Here is a 20,840-nt window from a genome sequence, read left to right as displayed (position 1 = left end):
GTATTTCTCCTATCTTCTTGACGTGCCTTCGTGGCTTGGTGGTCTGCACACTGGGCCGGTATTCCAGAGGTCCGCGGTTCGATTCTCGGCGAAGACGTTGCTAATTTTTCACCTCTCCTGCTTCCAAAATACCTAATGTCTCTACAACCTTTAATGTTTAACTCGTTTACATTAGACTCCGGAAGTCTCCAGCATGTTCGCTTTGTGATTGTGGATAATCCATAAGCAAAGAACATTCAGCAAGTGCCTGCACTTAATAATTTTATTTCTGTAGCCCAGCAAGACGGCTAACGTCCTATGTGCCGAAAACCAGGCTTTTTTAAATAAATAATAAATCTGTATTGAAATTATAATGAACAGCTAAAACTTACACGTGGAACATTTCGAAATAACAATAACTTATTAGTCGAAGAACTAAGAGAATAATTCTAACAGAAAAAGTATTGGATTGGCAAGAATGTAATTTCGATTTGTACATATAGACAGAGTTTGTTCGCTTTGTTAATCTTATAACTTTTTTCTTTTGAGATTTGGTAGCTGATACTTTTATGTTTTTATAGAAACCCATTCCGTGTATTTATGTTTAAAACTGTTAATTTCCGGACAGTTTTAACATGGGGTGCAAATATAAACATTTTCGAAAGATTTTACTTTTTTATTTTCTGAGAAACAAGAATGCGGCTGAAACTCACAAAGAGATACATGAAGTTTATGCTGTTGATTGCTTAACAGGTTGCCTGTGTCAGAACTGGTTAAAAAAATTTCATTCTGGAGATATTTCACTTGAAGGTAACCAATGTTCTGGCCGACCTTCTGAAGTTCGTGATGACAAAATTAAAGCCATAATTGACGCGAATCTTCATATAACTGTGTGAGAGATTTCAAAAATGTTTAATATATTGCACACAACAATTGAAAATCACATAAGATGTCTTGGTCTCGTTAAAAAGCTCATTATTTGAGTCCCGCGTGAATTGAAAGACATTCACTTAACGTGACGAAATCAATATTTGCGATACGTATTTCAAACGGAAAGAAATCGACCCTTTTTGTAACGAATTACCACTGGGCCACAAACTTATGAAATCGGAGGAGAGAGAGAAGAGGCCAGAATTGGCAAATCTGAAAGAAATCGTGTTCCACCACGACAATGGGAAGCCTCACACTTCTTTAGCAAAATGTACGAAATTATTGGAGTTTGACCACGAAGTGATGTCGCATCCCTCATATAGCCCCGACATTGCATCATCGGATTATCATGTATTTCGAAGTTTACAAAACATTTTAAACGGTAAAAATTTCAGTAATAACAATGACCTCATATCGCACCTGTTTGTGTTTTTGATGCTGATAAAGACCAGAAGTTCTATGAGCGCGGAATCATGAAGTTACTAGAAAGATGGAAAAAGGCTTTCAAACAGCACGGAAGATATTTGACTGATTAAATTTCTTTTTTTGTATAGAAAAATTTTGTTTTATTTCACACTAAAAACAGAATTTACTTTCTTACCAATCCGACTTTATTATTTTTTTAGAGAAATTTCAGAATCTTCTTGTTATAACCAATAAACAAAACATTACAGTTAACAGTCATGCTGTAATTACTTAAGAAGTTTATCTGTTACGTAAGACATTTTAGAACTAAAGAAAAGATTTTATAAATGGAATAGAAAAAAATTTCGCACACTTTATTGCAAAAGAAAGAAGGGAATTACAGCATGAAATATTGAGAAACATGTCATCTGTTACAGAGAGAAACAAATATATTAAAATAAATTAATAGCGGAACACGAGAAAAAAATCTGTATCCTCCACAGCTTTTAAATAATTAAGTTTTCAGTAAGAACGCTGTGTTGGAATTCAAAGATTAAGACGTTAATTAATGTGATAGTTTCTTATTAACATGCTGTTCATTTATTACTGTAAATAAGATATTCTCAATTTTAGGCTTAGTACTAATGACATTCATGAAACAAATATTTTTACAAAAATGACAATCCATTTTCCGTCATTCTTCCTGACGTGTGAGAGGAGCATGAAAGATATAAATCAAAATATCTCTAGAATAGTCCTTTGCTCCTTGAAATTTGTTTTCATGATAGACAAGTAGGTTAAAACACTGTACAAAATTCAATTATGAACCAGATTAGCAGTACTTTCCTTATTTTGTTATTATAATCTACATGAATATTTAGTTCCAAGAAATATTAAAGAAATTAAATGCACTGTGTTTTTAACTATTTTTCATTAACTTTGAACAATGGTAATTAGTAATTTATATACTGCAAGTGGGATATCATTATTGTGATATACACATCTTTCAAAAATATTGAGAGTGGCTTCATTGTTTGAACTGCTGATGCTAATTGATTCTTGTAGTTTCTAGTGTATATAAATTGTGTTTAAAGATTATTTTAACCAATATAAAAATTTGACTTAAAAAATCTGAAGATATTAAATCTGTAAGACTTCTTTTTTACCATATATCTTCGTGGTGTAATTGGAAAGTATATCTTGCTGCCAGTCGGAAAATCCAGAGTTTGAATCCTAGAGAGGTCATCTCTAAAGTTTCCTGCATCGAAGTAAACGTGATGACCATAAACTGTGGCGCCCGAATTAAACGGGTTTGGCCAATAATTCGTCACCGGAAGTATTTGGCGACTGAGTTCCCTCCTTACTAGTCGCCCTTTAAATGAAGGATATTGTGATAGAGTCGGTGTATTCTTTTTGGAAGCATACAACGTGGACTCTACGTGGAAGTCGAAGTAGCGAGTGCTCGCTATGTCCTGAAGAATAAATACTGCTAAAGAATAACCTTTAAATAACCTTTTTATTTAAACTGAATTAAAACAAATTCGCGCACTTAGTGCTCGCAATTCACCATCACTTGTGGCTAACTAAATTAACAGATAATAAAAATGTCAAATGCACATTAAATTAAGATGGCTAGCGACTGGCTCCTTAGCTTAACCGAATGCTAAATCAGCTTCACACAGCAAAGCCGAGCCTAGAAATATCAGTATAAACTGAAAGGTGTCAACACCGACTAGAGAGATAAATTCAAACACGCAACATAAACTCGAAACTAACTCCGCTACTCTCTTTTCGAACTCTTGAAACGCAGCTTAAATACTTCTTCTGAAACAAACATGTTTTAGAATAGCATACTACGTCTTTTAAAATTTACATTCCGGTAGGAAACTGAAATCAGAAAAGAAAGTAAAACTAAAAATAATTGGTTAGAATAAAAATAAAGTCTTTACACTGTGAGGTTCCGCCGCTTATAATATAATTGGAAAGCATGTGCGGCTGGCAGTTAAAAGGTCCAGAGTTTCGATCCCGGCGACAGTTTTTGTGAAGCTCCCGTTTCCTTCTCGAAATAAAGATAACTACAAATCTTTTTTAGAGAGAGTTCAAGTTTCCTATTTTTAAAAGTTAATTTTTCCTCTTTTTATTACGTACATATGAACCATTCTGTCCTAACATAATTATTTATGCAACATGCGATAGTTCTAGCAACGGTTTAAGAAGAAATATGGGAAGCTTTTTTAAAATAACCTGCGCATACGCAAATCTGAGATTAACATACGTATCCAAAATTTGTAAAATGATATTTTTTCTTTATGCAATTAATTTAACAAATAAAATATAGGGAATTTTTTGGGGGACTGTTGAAAATAAAAAACGGCATTCTTAAAATAAAACAGAAGGGACTTAGATTAACGCAGATTTTGAATGAAACTTTACAGATTCCGAGGACAATTACACATAGTCTGTCTTTTGCTCTTGAAATTGGTGCAAAAGGTTTTTGCTAATGTTTCTGAACCTATTAACCTGAACCTGAAATAGAGCCCTCTTATTTCAGTTTACTCGCAGCCGACATTTCTTCCTCTTGTAGCTTCGCTTTCTGTAATACTGCTGAGGACTTTGTGGCAGCAGCTCTTGGATTCTACAAGAATACATCTTCGGCTGACGAAAAATGGATTAAGAACAGTTTTCTAGATATTCCTAACTGAGACGGTCAACGACGAGTTGAATGAATCAGATCATTTTTAACACTTGGGTGCAGCACATCCTTTTTGCTACGAATGTTTATGTGGTGTCAATCATTTCTGACGAATACTGATCCTCTAACTTGGATGTTCTCCACTGCATGATATTCTCTAGTGAAAACAATTGTTTGTTTGCTCATTGCTCACATAATATAATCATAACCTGCTCTTGAATGCTCTACGTTGATTTTATAAATTCCCAACAGTCCTCCAAAATCTGAAATCAAAAGAAACATGAAGTATGTTAATACCAAAAAAATTACAGAATTTTAAAGTTGTTTTTCAATTTTAGGCCACCTTATATTGGCAAATTACATCTTAATTCCTATGCATCTTTTTCATTCTAACTGAAATATTCTAGATTTGTATGAATATGATTCATAGTATAAGAATCGAAAAATACTTATTAACAGTTAAAATAACTGAAAGTTCGAATATCTATCTCGAAAAAGAAACATGAAAGTAAACGTTTTTGAGGGCGTTCGCTGTTGTGTTACATGAATATAAAATTCAATATTATTGTCAGAAAAAAAATGAAATTTTCAGGACATCTACTACAGATATTGTTCAAAATAAACACCATCATTTGCAATACAGATCTGAATACAGCAGGAAATTTTCTTTGACCAAGACGTAGAAGTGATACCTGTTTAAGTTTTAGCGTGTACTTAAAAGTTACATCACCCAAATTCAAATCCATATCCCTGCCTGGGCTCACAAGACGCCAGACAAAAAAATCCAAAATTCTGCGGACACCGAAAGAAAGCGGTGCTTAGGGCTCCAAATTACTTTAATCAGTTTATATTATAAGGTATTTTTCTCACTTTCCTAGCGTGCCTTCGTGGTGTAGTGGTTCTGCACGCTGGGCCAGTATCCAGAGGTCCGTGGTTCGATTCCCGGCGAAGGCGGTTGTTAATTTTTCATATCTCTGGCTTCCAAAAATTCCTAATGTCTCTACAATATATCAACTTTTTCTTTTAGATAATATTAAACGAAGAATTATAAAGAATCCAACGAAAAATTGTAAGCCTTTGCTGAAAACTTCCGTTTCTCAAAGTCATGCTTCTGAAAGAAGTGTTAAAAAAAACTCATGGATTCCAGGTTTGGGAAGAGAGTCGTCTTATTACTGGTATATGCAATCAAAATCTACCTGCGGAACATCATCAAAGAAGTAAAATACTAAGCAAGAAGAATTATATATTAGAAGTGCCATCGCAGAGAATGAGTTTACTTAAAGTTATCTTCCGTAAGTCTTATTTCACAATTAAACGATTAACAAAACGGATATTCTAATATATCATATTTACAATGATGCAGCGCTGGAGGAAGGGGGACTTCAAAATATGGACAGTAATTTCAAAAAGGGTTGGGAAACTATGCTAGAGGTGAAAATTGTATATTTTGTAAATCTCAGAACATAAATCCCAAAGTCGCAAGAAAGCATTAGAAAGTAGTGTGAAAATGGTGATGATTTTATTTGCTTAGGAAAAATCACTTAATTTGAACATTTCACTTGTTTTTCACTTTGAAAGTTTTACTTTTGATTTGAAATATTAATTCAAAAGTAAAACGTTCAAACTGCACACATAAACTTTGCAAATGTTTTAAAAGACTCATCTTTAAAGCGATCTAATATTCCTTTAACGAAAACTAAAACGAAAGCTTTGTTGCATGGAAAACGTACATTGTACGTTAGTGCACAATGAAGGTTTTCTATGGATGCTGCTGGAGCAGATGCTATGATTAATCGAAATACCTATATATATAGACTGTGACGTCTATATGACGAAAATCGAAATGTAGTAAATTTTATTTGGTCAAGCAAAGAATTAAGAAGTGATTACGAACTGAAACTCTATCAGATCACCAGAGTTATCTTTGTGCATTGTCTAATCCCTTCAAATCTGGTTCGCTGCAACCATCAAAATGCATGTGGAGAAATAGAAAATATCTAAAAGCCTTTTTATTTCTTAGATAAATATTTGTATGTCGATGATTTATTCACAAGGCAGATGAAGAAGTTATAGAAGAGACAACATATACCACGGGTACAAGCTGAAGCAAGGCCGGCGCCTGTGCATTTCCATAGGTATATAATAGCTATTCCAGAGCCTTGCTGACTTTAAAACTTCTGCCCCAGTTTTAAAAGATAACACTACGGTAAGCGGTCCGAAGGCCTAGCACTCGTCTTCTCCTCTCGAGAAAACTTTCGGCTAACTGTGTATTTTGAATGCCCCCTTGCTGCACAAGCACTATACGCGTACTCATTCTTGCTTTCTCCGGGATTCGACCCCAGACTTCTTCCATCTTCTAAACCTTCTTAAGCGTCATTAACTACTATACCGGTGGGTGGCAGCATATACATCAGGAGATCTGTGACACTTAGCCAAATGGACGATTAGTCGACGTGGACATTTAACCGACAATGATAATAAAAAAACGTGAGATAAGGTTTTAGTAAAATATGCACATATTTCTCTTACAAAATGCTATTTCCAGACTACACAACGAGTAGGTTTATGTACAAATATCACGTTTTCATTTTATTTAATGCTAAAAGGACTTTAAAGTTTAAAACTAGATAGAAAGGCAAGAGTAGTCAGACATATGTTTCTCTATTTCAGAAAGGGATAGAAAATTTCAACATTCTGAAGAGCAAAACGATTTTATATAGAGAGAAATGAGAGGAGCAGTGCGAAAACAAATATAACGTGATCTGTTGAGGCAAATAGAAATTAAACGTGAAAAAAAATTAAGATATAAAAAATTTGGAAGCGTTGAAAAATTAATGTCATTAGCTAAAGAAGAAAAAATATTTGTTAACGTGGAAGGGTTCAAAGGAAACCAATTTACTAATTGAAGAAACTTTACGGAAAATTTTTATAGATCGAAAGTCAAAATTATGGTCAAATATTCAATTATGATTAGTTATCAAAAATTTCTTTATTTCCCTTTTCAAACAAACGATTCATGTTCCCTGACGAGAAATTTCAGTGCTCTTTCAGCTTTGCTGATGTAACTCAAATCACATTGCCATGACATGCTAAAATGGCACAGAATTAAAATCAAAGATGGGATCTTTAAGAATTGAACAACGAAATTTACTGGTAAATGAGAAAAAGATTTCAAAGTTGAACTTACAGACAATGCGAGCAGTTTTGTAGCTAATAGAAAGATTAAAGATTAAAGAGAAAAATTAAGGAAACGATTAAAGAGTATTATGAAGATAGAGAAATTAAAGAGTATTATGACGATTACTTTTTAGTGCGAAATGTGCTTTATGATGCAAGAGGTACTTCTTAGTTGGTTATTAAATTTTGTAGACAAACAAATACATACAAGTTTATTGTTGGAGAAAACGAATTCAACATCAATAAGTATTTAACACAAGGGTGGAAAAGTTAGACTTGAATAGATATGTGACAAGAAATGTTTTTAAATAATAAAAAATTTACACTTGTAAAAATGAAAAAGAAAAAAAAATTTTTTTAAATTAATTCGAAGTAAAATGTAGAAAAAATAAATAAATAACAAAAATAAATAAAAATAAATAAATAACAAAGCATACACATTTCTTGTGAAAACAGAAAATTATGAAAATAAATATTACTTTTGTTAAGTAATAAAGTGAAAATATAAAAATAACTTTTTTTTAAATAAAAAGAAAAAAATTAATAAATAAAAACTTATCAAAATAAATATTATTCTTGTAAAATAAAAAAAAAACTAAACGTAAAGAATTTTTTTTAATCAAAAAGAGAAGAAAAAACTTGTTTAAAATAAAAAGGGAAAAGGGGAAAAAATGGAAAAAAAAAGTTTATGAAAAGTGAAAATATAAATTAAACTGAATTTGTAAAATAAAAGAAAAAAAGTTAAACGGGGGGGGGATTTAAATTAAGAAAAGTGAAAAAGAAAAATTAAACTTGGTAAAAGAATATTACTTTTGTAAAATAAAAAAGGGAAAAGAAATGTAAGTAATAAAGTTACTTTTGTAAAAATTAAAAATATAATTTTACAATTAAAACAATAGTAAATAAATTTAAAGTTCTTTCGCCGTTGCGGAAGCGGATAGGCGTGAACGGCAGAACAAGTTGGAACAGGCATACACATTTCTTCAGAATAATTATATCATTGTGATTTTCGATGCTCGACGAGACCGAAAGCTAGGAACTGAGGTGAAACTCCGTGGATTTGTGGTAAAGTGCGAGTCTCTTATGCGAGAAGTTGTGGATTCAAATCCCAGCTGTGGGGTAGTTTTTAAAACTCGTGCAATGACCTAAAATCCAGTCATTTAAATTAAATAATAGAATCAATTCAATATAAATGATTATTAAATAAATGAATTAATTAGAAATAAAGTTGCCTATTAAATAGTAATTTAAATAATTATCTCGATTAAAAAAATATCAGATTAAATGATAAAAAATAATAAAGTAAAATTAAAAAATAAAGTCATTACCAAACATGTGACTCAAGAGGTCATTGCCACAAAACCGAAAAAATACAGTTGTTATTCCAAAATAAAAAAAAAACTTTGAAAAAATATTATCGTTGCCACAAGATAAAAACAAAACTTTGAAAAATGTTGTTGTTGCTACAAAATAGAAAACTATCATGTATGACATTTAATCTTTCTACGTCCCATCCGGATAGATCCAAAATGGCGGCAGTGACGTCATTTCCGGTTAACCTGTGATCCCAAAATGGCCGTGGTTGTATCATTTCCACGTGTCAAAGATCTATTTTGTGGCACTCGATCCAAGATGGAGGCAGCGGCACATCATAGGCGCAGCCATGCTGTTCTCTTCTTGCGTCAGCTATTACATAATGACTGCCGAGGCGATATCCTTTGACCGCAGACTCCCATACTCCGAGATATTGATATAGTCTACGTGGATCGACGGAGCCACATTCGCCTGGAAGTTATGCCTTAGCCTTGTTTTGGTTTGGTATATTTGATTTTGGCAAAGCACGCTAGAGCTATCTGCTTAAGAGCAGGGATGTCTTCGTGCAGGACTTTCAAAGGGAAACTGGCCCGTATACACGTTACACATGGGGAAATCCACGAAAACGCCCATGTAGCTAGAACGTTCGCCTACAATCTAGCCTTAGCATTGGAGTGTCTCTTATTTTACACACCATTCAGATTGCAATGCAACGTGCTAGAGCTCCAGCTAATCACTCATTTGCCGTCAAATGTTAATCCTTTGCATAGTTATCGTAACATATGGGCATACGTAATTTCTTCCCATTCGGATAACTTCTTCTTGGGCGTCCCTTTTTATATTACAGATTGTAAATAACCTATCAAATACATGTTATTAATATTGATCAGTGATGCAAAATATAAAGTAAAAAAAAGTTGTAAACACGTTGTATTAACGAATGAAAAAGACTTAAATTATGCAGAATATCTTAATCGTATAAATTAATTAGCATTTTAAAAATGCATGTGTATATCTGTCTGCATAGACGAGCTACAAATCTTCTTCCTCTGCTCGATTAACTTATGGGTCAAGTAAAATCATTCCGGTAAAATATTCCTATAATATTCAAAGGAAATTTTTCTTTTAGATTTCACATTATTGTGAAATTCCATACCTTCAAACCTGAAGAATGCATGAAAATTCATAAAATGTTTTTGAAGAGTGTAGTAAATGCAGGGTATCATGAAGTGTCTGCAAAGTTTTAAAACTGAATTCATAAAAAAAAAAAAAAAAAAAAAAAAAAAAAAATTAAAAAAACATTTAAAGGGAAGAACTTTATGTTATTTATGTTATCCTTTTCTTTTATTAAGTTAGATACTTTTATTACGTTCACAGAACTTTTAGTTTAATTCTCTTATTAAGCGTTCTGAATTTGTTAAAATACTGTCAGAATTGTCAGACATAGACTTCCTTTAAATAGCAGAATTTAGTCAAGATACTAAATCTTTTAGATAAAAAAGTGTTTAATAAGAGTTTTATTTTTCTTTGTAGTAAAATATTTGACGATAGATTCCTTATATTAGGAGGCAAAAACTCCTGTCATGCTATCCAAGATTTTGAAACTTAATGCAATACTTATTTTTATAAAACTGATCTTACTGTAGAACAGGGATGTCAAACTCATAGGTACACTTGGGCCAAAAAAACAAGGTTTAACTTTAGGCGGGCCGCAAAAAAAAAAAAAAAATCAATATTCATAGAAACGTAGATTTATTTCGAATAATACTATAATAAACATATATATATATATTCATATAGAAAAGAACAAGAAAAATTTAATGTTTACGTCCTGATACTTGACATCTCTTTTCTGCTATTATCTTTCCTATTTCGGGAGAAATTTTGTTTGCAGTGATAACTTTCAACGCTGACCCAAGGTGAGCATCATTAATACGGTTTCTAATAGGACACTTATTACCTTTCATGACTGAAAATAACTGCTCGCACCGATAAGTGCTACCAAACATGGAAATAATTTCATATGCGAATTTTCGGGTATTTTCAAACCTGGCTGGTAAATATTTGTAAAATTCAGGCACGCCCACTTCAATGAATTTTGCTTTCAAATTTGAGTTGCATTGAATCTCGATCACCTCCATTTGCATATGGCTGGGTACTGAGTCAATACTTATTGAGAAAATCGAAGAAAACAGAAAAAATTTGTCTTCGAGGGAACTAAAATCATTAAACCTCGTTTCAAATTCAGTTGTTAAATTTGCAATTTTTTCTGCGTATTTTTGATACGAACAAGTATCATCTAAACTTGATTTGTTCATGCTGCACGTCGGGAAGTGCGTCAAATCTTCATTTTTAAGTTGTTTTTCCCAAAGAACTAGTTGACATTTGAATGCTTTAATAATGTCAAACATGTTCGTAATGATGTGATCTTTTCCTTGTAACGATAAATTTAAATCGGTTAACTGTTTGGTTATATCAACCAAGAAAGATAAATCTTGTATCCCGTAACAATATGAATTAAGTAATAATTAATAATAAAGCAAAGTGCATGCACATGCATGCACCAATATATCGTACAAAACTAACATACAAAACCTGATTGGAAAACTGAGACCATGAGTTCGGCCACATTCGGCTATCGGGGGATGCGTACAAATTCTGAGCGCACGTGTCCTCCAAAAGCCGAAGGTAGCTGAACGCAAGCTACTCTCACGCATTTGTAATTTAAGTAGTATGTGTGTCAGCTCGCTGTGAGTAATCTAACAACACTGAATAAATTATCGTTAATTACTAACAGTAAACATTTCATTTTTTCTTCGTCGATATGTTATTTTATTATTATATATTATTATTTGCCGATATATTGGCCGGGCCATAAAAATATTTGTTGTGGGCCGCATGCGGCCCGCGGGCCGCGAGTTTGACATCCTTGCTGTAGAAAACTGAATGTATCTTCTGTTACAAGTAAAGTTATGCCCTACCAATTAAAAAATCTTTAACACAACAATACAATTGATAGTCAAAGCTTCCAGAAATGCAATGTTTTGACGGAGAAAATATATCTCTTATCCATGATTTGCCTTTGGATTATAAGTAAAACATCAGGTTTCAACACCAGTTTAAGAACTTTGAGACTAAGCAAATCCTTGTTCCTCTTTTAAATAAGTTTCAATTAAGTTAATTAAGCTTTTATTTAGTTCACGCATCGTGTTTGAACCACCAGTGGTCGAGCGGTGAAAGTCGCTGAACACTGGTATTTTGCTCAGTTCTAATCCCAGTGAATGGGCCGGCTGCATGGGCGTTTTCGTGTTTTTCCCCATGTGTAACGTGTATACGAGCCAGTTTCCCTTGAAACGTTCCCCACAAAGGCATTCCTTCCTTTAGGCAGATAGCCCTCTATTGCTTTGCCATAAGTAAACATACCAAAACTACTCATAGTGTTTGTGTCTATCATCGAAATTTTGTCATCTATTTTTAGCCTACTTCGTACCTCTGAAGAGCAAATTTTCTACACACATAGTTTGTAGTTTATTTTGTACACATACGATTTTTTTTTTACGGCTTTTGGACCTGTAACAGTGGCTATGGGCTACACAAATGTACGCAAATAATTGCAGTTAAATTCCTCCATTCGGAGACGATATTCAAAAGAAACCCAAAATTTAAATACATGTTAGTAACCGTAGCCACAGGTTATTATGTAGTATGTCCACTAAGATTGGTTAAAAAAATCAATTTCAAAATTTTACAAACTCACCATATTTTATTCTCACTAATTTTTCTTAAGACTAAATTTCAACTAATAAATACTTATACAAGACACTTATATAAAGTATTAGTGGTTTCAAAATTAGCTGCGTACATCCAAATAAATTAACTTCATATCAGAACATCTTTCATGGACAGTCTTTCTCAGAGATGATTCTCACGTGCAAATAAAGACCTTTTAGCATAATATTCTTCAAATTCAGGTTGATCATTAATTCACCAGCAGGATTTGCCTCGAGGAAGATTGCTTTCACACAGGAATTTGCAATAAAATCCGACTTCCGCGTATGCATTCCTGAAGATTTTATTTAAAAAACTCGTCATATCAATTTACTAAATTCGAAAATAGAACTCGGAAGAATTGCTTAATGGTTATTATCTCTTCAACAACTGGTTTGCTAGAATTCTCAGAATGATTATCTGTTTAAAATTTCTTGCAATTAATAGTATCAATCGATAAATAAAATATTTTTCATAATTTCAAAATTATTATAAGCTGTTTCTCGAAATACAGCTCATGCATTCTATTATGCATCTCACGTATGATCCAAAGTATTACTTCAGCAATGCAACAGATAGACCCAAATAACAAGAAGTGAAAGCTATACATGCGGTTTTTTTATCTCTTCGTTTCAAACTCATAATAAGCATTTACATCTATTTCACATTGCTGCCTGTATAACTATTTGTGTTGACGAACGTATGCATTAGTACTACTATAATCTATATAGCTGTCTCCATTTAAGCTAACTAATTAAAGTTTTAATATCTCGTTTATATGGATGTTGAATATAAAAAACTGAATATTAATAGCTTAGCATTCTCGGCTGATTCTGATCAAAGGCGTAGAATATAGCATTTAGACATTTTAAACATTTTAAACGTATATTTCTTTCGGATAAAACAAAGCATATGAAGATTAACTTCATATGTTTTGTTTTTATAACCCAAAAGAAAAATAGTATTTCATGATAGGTATGAGTAAACTAGGTATGTGTGTTTTGATGGCTAAGTATGTATAAACTTCCGTACACAACTCTAAAATATTTTTGGTTACTTCAAACTTTTCTCAATTTAGGCTATCCAAATCGTAACCGAAACTAGCAAAAATCAAACTGATTGCTTAAATAATTAAATTACCTCTTCCTCCGCTTAAATATCAAGCTGAATTACTCACATTTATAAAACAGTGATTAAAAATGTGATACTACTATTTTTCCTGAAAAAAAAAAAAAAGAGAGAAAACATAAAAATTAAGTATTTCAAAATGTACTACAGAACTGGCAAGAAACATTCACAACATAACGAAAAACTTCTATTCTCTCTTATTTTAGATTCGGCTATCTCAAACGAAGTTTCAATAAATATTTATTAGTGTTAACAAAATCAATTAATTTATTGGTCTGAACAATACGAAATCATTCCCTATTAAAATGCCTTTTCAAATATCGTTTCTGTCATCAATGAGAATAATAACCTTAAAAATAACGGATTAAGATAATTTATTAATCATTCCTTAACTTTTACAACATACTTACTTAATTTTAATACCTAGATATGATATTTACACCATTCTTGTAGAACACCTTCAGCCTATTAAGCTCATTAAGGATGCAGTTTCATCACAGAGTCTAATTGCACAAAGTTCGATTTTAATTTATGTGACCGTTGCAAATTTTTTAAATATTTGGCATAAAATTGCTTCATTTAATTCTTAAATGACCTCTTTCAAAAGTATTCAACTTGTTTCTTATTTTCCGTAATAAACTACTGACGTGACTAAAACGTGCTTCTACTAGATAAAAAGGAATAGTTAATAAGATTGGTTTGGTAACCATTTTTTGTTTAATTTTTTTATTTGTATTTCTGGGATTTACTTTTTTCAAAATTATTATTGATTTTGAAAATACATTAATTAATTTTAGTGTATTCCCCTCCCCTATATTTATTTATATGACTTCATCTTTACTATATGATATCGCGTTATGTCAGTAAACAATTAACTATAAATTTTACTAGCAGTTTTTTGTAATCAATTGTATATTAAGTATGCCGATCAATTGCTGGTGCGTATACAGCTCCTAATCTATATCCTTTAAAATTTCACAGACTCCTTCTCAAACTACATTTTGGAACATTCTTCCATCCGTCGGAAAATATGGATGCGCGGTAAAAAGTTATTTGTAATACCTATGCTGTGCCCTTTTGAGAAGTGCTATGACTAAGAGTGGCGCTTTACAATTGCAAATAATGAAAAAATATAAAAGATTTGTAATTCTATGCATAACTAGCTTTATCGATTTTATTTCGAACAGAACAGGATTAATGAATGCAAGGAAACATACATATGCTACCTGCTAACCCCAATTGACGTTTCAAACATTGGCAGACTTCGTGGAAACGGGACGCAAACACGATATTCAAACAATTCACAATGCAGGAAGAATAAAACGTAATTTTAAGGAACAAGAATTTACAGTACCTAAGAACAAATCAAGTTTTAAAGTTCGACGAAAAGCACGCTTATTTCTGTGTTCTAATCGTCCTGTTTTGGCTTATTGACAAATTCTCTCTAGCTATTTAAATTGTTTAATCTCTGCTGCCAGATTCATTGACAGTGTACTTATATATGAATCGGTGGCTTTGTCTGCTGAAGTCGCGACAAAAATATAACTATTGTAATAATTATAAATCTTGTTGCTACAGTAGAATTAATATAGCCAGCTTAAAACTACTCTGTTTATATGAACAATATAAATATTTTTTAAATTAATTAAAATTAGAATCTTATTGAACTCGTACCTAAATTACAGATTAAAAATTGAGTATTATAAAAATTAAGAAAAATTATCAGTTTTCATCAATCAACAATTACATCAAACTTATTCAAAAAAGTATATCTGCTAGCTTTTCTTACGGAAAAATCGCATTTATTACAAATCTCTAAATGCCATTTTTTGGAATCAATGAATAACATATTTTCTAAAAATGAATTTAAGTATTACTCCTCAGATCATTTATAAATTCATATAAAAATATTGTAAAAGTTTCATTCTTGAGTTTTCATATAGTGACAAATTTAATTTCTTTATAAAAAGATGAACCCTAGTCTTGCATTTTACATTCAAAAACACATTAAATACATTACAAAAATTGTGCATATTCATAAATTTCAAAAACATTTCTAAATAATTCTAAGTATGATAAGTAGTGTGTTAAACGTACTCAATACTTCTTTTTTCATGTTTATGAATGTTAAAATTAGCTGGGTTTCTAAGTATTACGGCGTCGAACCGTTTAAGAAATTTTAACAACTACTTCGGCGTCTTCAAGCAAAACCAAAGAATTTTTGTCACCTTCTTAAAATCACGATTTATCTTTGATGTCAAATGCATGGTTCAATTACGTCAACAGCATCCTAAGTCAAATTTCAACCACGTATCCTTTCAGGTTAGCCAAGGTCACTTTCGCTATCTTCCACTAAATATGCGAGGTGAACGCAACCTTATTACCAACTTCGTCCACTGTGAAAGAATTGTGTAAACTGCATTGCTGAAAACGGTTTTAGTGTTTTGGCCGTCTCCATAGCAAGGAACAGGATTGACAACTTGTAAGTGTGCTTTCATTTAAAAAATTGTATTAAATAATTTGCTAAAAATTACCTGCCTGCGTAAAAAAATAGACATACTTTGCAAATTCTCTTAATTTTGCACGCGGGTATAGTTGAACAACTCTCTCTTTTATTGCATTCGGCAATGCCAAAAGTATTTATATAGATATCCCTACCCGACTTAGCCTTTATTTTCATAATCAATAGTTAGTCATAATCATATACTTTCAGTTATAGAAGTGCTTTAAATGGCGAATATAGCCATGTTTTGGCAATGTCAAATTTAAAAAAAAATTAACTTTTGACAAATAACTAAATCTAATTTTTACTGCGGTCTTCTGTCTCCTATACTTATATTTGGAAAAGTTTTACTCTCGTTATGAAAAAAATCAGAATACGAGAGTTTGACTTCCATAAATTGACCCGGATATTTAATTTAAAAATTTGCAGTTTTTCATGCTATTTTCAACTTGCTTTGAGGGATCAGTAATTAAATTAGAATAATTCAATTAAATGCGTTTAAATGAAGTACAGCAAAAAATTTGCATAATTTAATAGCCCTTACAAGGCATGTAGTTGTTCACATCAGATTTGTTTAATTTTAACACTGATTAGTTGAATTAAAATGCATATTTATATAGTCTAAGAAAATTACGATTTCCATTCCCTGCAAATGTTTTTCTAATAATAACGAAAGAAAGCAATAAACAATAGGCTATATTACGTTTATATCGAAATTGTGTAATGAATCACCTATTCGTCGAATTTCAACTAAAAGACTTAAATTTCGATTCTTCATCAACTATTTTCCCTATTGATAGTAAAGTTAATTTCAAGAACATTCTACGCTATGAATTTACTTTTCATTCAAGTAAAAGATTTTTATTTTTCATGATTAAACAAGTTTAATTTCCATATTTCCATGACTTCTGCCTTGGAACTGTTTGCTGTCGTTATTTATTACGGTAAAATGTGTTGTCAAATCCCCAAATAAAAAATAAATTTAAAAATCTTTTATTTTAATGAAATCTTTTGTTTCTCGTGTCGAGTTTTTTATCATAATTCTTATTTTCATGCATTGCATTATAATTTTTCCTTAGATAATATTGTGGGGAAGAACTTAAATTTTGCTTTCCTTAGAAATGTATAATGTCACTTTCATATTAAATTAGTAGCTGTTAACTTCAAAGCAGTTGCCTAAAACCTCTATTAATAACATAATGCTAATTTATCTTTGAATTTTGATGCATCGCTTATTCTTAAATTTAGAGCATAAGCAGACCCATCATATAAATTACCACCTCTAGAGTCATTAGCTGACAAGCACTCTAAAGGTTTTTCTTATCTCCGATTACTCCGTTAATACCTACAGGATCAGATAGAGGAATTTCTGTCCTTCACAAGAGAAGATATCGAACCTCCCGGCGATAACTGTAAAACATTCGGGGATGGACAAGCCTGTGAGCAAAAAACAGGTGTGGCTTATTTTCGTAACTGCCCTTAGGCACCGTACCATTAGCGAGTTAATTGAGTAAACAGTTCACACAATGTTAGGCTGGTGCCTACAGCATTTTCAGTTTCAGATTGGCAAATAAAATATGTGTATTATTTTCGAGTAAAGCGGTAGTTGTATGATAAGGCTCATGCCTGGCAGGTTCTTTGTTTATTCTACTAACCTAACTGCTGTTTGTATAGTGTGATACATGGCATGGGCCTGTCCGAACACTAACAATTAGTGATGTGGAGGAAGAAGCGTTTTCTGTGATTAGATAAAAGAAAATATAACGGTAATGGCTTGTCATGCTTCTTCTGTGGTAAATAATAATGATAGAAATGATGCAAAAGTATCAAACAAAAGGACACGACTTTAACGTACAAAGACAAGCCCAATGCAATTTCTTTAGTCTGGCAGAGCAATAATAATTCGTAGTAAAAATTGCCTGAAAATAAAAGAAAACACAGAAAATAAATGAGGCAAATTTTCACGATTGTTGAGACAAAAAGTAAAATGAGACACAAAATGGCATGAATTCGCCAACATATGTGTTAAATATAAATTTATGACTATGTATCCTCCAATCGCCAATAAATGGCAGTAGTGTTTATTTATAAAAAGAAACTATGATGTCATAATTGTGTATATGTATTAGTTCGCCTTTGGTATTCGTCAATAAACGTTGTGTGGAATAACGCTCTCTGTTTATTACTTTAAATTTGATCCAGTCTGATTTATTAGAGACTTACATATATTTTGTTTAATATGTAACATAAAAAACTCAGAAAACATGTAATATAGAAATACAGAACTTTCAACTCAATACCTTACATAAAGAATGTGATAAAAAAACACCTGTCTCGATGGATATCTCCAATTCTAAATCCGATACATATTTTCTTTACTTCTTCTTCAAATTCCTCTTACAAACGTTTAATTTACTGTAAGGAAATATGCAACGCTTTTGCCTGTGAGTCTAGTGCTATCATTACTTTTTTGATTGTCATGTGTCCATCGTCTTCGCTCATAGCACTGCTTTCTTCTGCCACATTAGCATCCGTAGAATATAATGCATGTATGATAGTGTGCAGCTTCATGACGGAAAACATGTTGTTTGTTGATACCAAAATGCCTCGTACTACACAGATGCAACTTGTTTGACAATCTGTGCTGTATATATCGGAAGCATTGCTGGTGATTGGAATATGTCATACATCGCCGCTTTTGTTCGTATGTTCGTATGCTTCTTTTTCTCTGAAAGGTTTTTCGTCATTGTCGTAGGGAGGTCCGTTAGCTTTCCTTATAAATAGTTTTTATGAAGATTATAAAAGTGGCATTTATTGACAGCACTTTTAATTTATGATTTTCGCTGGTTGCAGTTGTTTAAAAAATAAATCCCAACTAAATGTTGAAATAATTTTGATATGATTTTTAAAAATCAGAATAGGAGAAAATGAGCTTTTGTGGCGTTTATTAAATTGAAAAATCAAAATAGCTGTCAAAAGGTAAAGAATATACTCTGCATAATAACAAGATGTGTGACAAAGTATTTATATAAATCTTACAATTTATATTTACATGGAGACAAATATTTTACTAAATTCTATGTGCAACTGAGTATAGGACTATGTACTATAAATATATTATTTTCTGTTTTCTAATTGAATAAACTTTAAACTTAACTCACCATTCTGTAAGATGTTTATTGATATAAACGGTAGAATAGATTATCAAGAACAGAAGCCAGTCAGAAGCGCATTCACTAGCAACAGCAATAACTAATTCAGTAAACAGTAGACACTAGAATGCCAGTTTCGACAGCGATAGCCTGTCAGTGCTACATGCCATCCTAAACCCCGTCCACAGTTCTCCTTTCGACAGTAACATTAAAAGGGACATTCAAAGGGCGTTTCAGATACCTTAATTTCCATCTCCACTGGATAAAGTCACACATCGGAAATATGCCGAGCAGATTCACTGGCAAAGGAGGCAGCTCGCACCATCGGAGACAATTCGCAACTGCTCTGCCATACTCTCACCTCAAAACAGTCGTCAATAAATTGGCCAAAGCGAAAAGGCAAAACGAATGGGATCATACACCGCAAAACATAGCGTCTAACTGTTCTTTCCCGAAGTCAGCAATGAAGGGTATACTTTCCTTCTCTGCTAACCTGCTATATTACAAGTTATAGCCCATTTCTGGTCTGGTTTCATAAATGATGCTTAAGCAATACTGACCAGTGCATCTGTGGTGGCACGGGAACTCTCGAACCTTACCTGACGAGCTGCCCACTGACATCCAGCCACAATCCCAAATTTCCGTAAACTGAAGACGACAGAATCCCGTACCAACGCTATATCATTAAGCAAAAGGCACAAATCACGAAAATCAAGGCTATTCTGGATATCCTGGCAGCACACGAGCTGGATCTGTGTGATGTCACTTAATTTTCTCCTTTTTCGCAGTCGCACAGTATACCACCAAAGCAACATGTAGATTGTTTTTAACATGACTCCCACTATTACTTCTTTGCGATTCTTGCGAAATCACAGAGGGAAGTGGATTTTGCAAGAGCGGCAAGCATCGAACTATGCCTGTCTAACTGGTATATGATTTCGGCAATGTACTGGTGTCCCCGTCTTTCCGTTATTTGTTACCTACTTACAGAAACTGTGCAACCAGTAAAAATGCAATAATATTTAATAATTTAAATTTAAGAACGATCAAAAGGCTTATACCTTTTTGCAATACCTAAAATTTATAAATTTTCTGCTCGACTCAACCTCTAAGATAAAATAACAAATGCCACATTTCTCTGACTACAACATACTGACTGAACAACATACTGATTGATTCAACATACTGACTGAACAACATACTGATTGATTCAACATACTGACTGAACAACATACTGATTGATTCAACATACTGACTGAACAACATACTGATTGATTCAACATACTGACTGAATTCGCAAGGGCTACACACTGACATATGAAGTTTAACTTGTTTTACTGACATATGAAGTTTGACTTAAGTTTCACTTGTCTGTTAACGTCTGTTAGAATTTTGATACTAATTTACTTGGTAACGTAAATTAGTATCAAAATTCTAACAGACGTTAAGTGAATTATCGCTGAGTCTGGGCAGAGAGACAAAGTTTTTTGAAGGTTTTAAAACAAACCTTTTTATTAAATGAGAACTGGAATATAAATGTTCGACTCATGCTTGCAAATCAGACAACCACTTGTGGTGATCAACCTTAAGTAACAGACAAATTCAAAATTTAAATTTAAGTAAGCTAGTAGCCAAAAGCTATACAGGTGAATTTAATGCGAAGTCGGATGTCAAATCGAACCAGCGTAAGTATTCAAATATCGGCAATTATAATGCAAGTCCGAAGATTACAAATCTTATCTGAGCTAGCAACGTGGCCTGGTGAAGCAGAACACTCTCCGTCTTACAATCT

At 32.5% G+C, this 20,840-nt stretch overlaps 1 protein-coding gene and 1 long non-coding RNA gene across 2 annotated transcripts in view; one reads left to right on the top strand and one right to left on the bottom strand.

Annotated features, from left to right (window-relative positions):
* Nucleotides 1-1,667: 1,667 nt before the first annotated feature.
* Nucleotides 1,668-14,876, bottom strand: LOC118201036 (uncharacterized). Its single transcript, XR_004760184.2, has 2 exons — nt 14,748-14,876; nt 1,668-4,269 (listed from the first exon to the last, which is right to left on the bottom strand). It is a non-coding gene; the product is annotated as an uncharacterized LOC118201036 (long non-coding RNA).
* An 881-nt stretch (nt 14,877-15,757) lies between these two features.
* The window catches only part of LOC118201037 (major facilitator superfamily domain-containing protein 6-like), a 35,968-nt gene continuing 30,885 nt past the window's right edge, over nt 15,758-20,840 (top strand). The window contains exon 1 of the mRNA XM_085812354.1: nt 15,758-15,875. The gene's annotated coding sequence lies outside the window, so the exon portion shown is untranslated. The remainder of the gene's footprint in view (nt 15,876-20,840) is intronic.

This window comes from Stegodyphus dumicola, chromosome 3 (assembly GCF_044657685.1).
Source record: "Stegodyphus dumicola isolate Sdum_Otavi_A_Nest chromosome 3, ASM4465768v1".
Lineage (NCBI taxonomy): Eukaryota > Metazoa > Arthropoda > Arachnida > Araneae > Eresidae > Stegodyphus > Stegodyphus dumicola.
The sequence above is the reverse complement of the archived record's forward strand: the minus strand, read 5'-3'. Positions and strand labels throughout refer to the sequence as shown.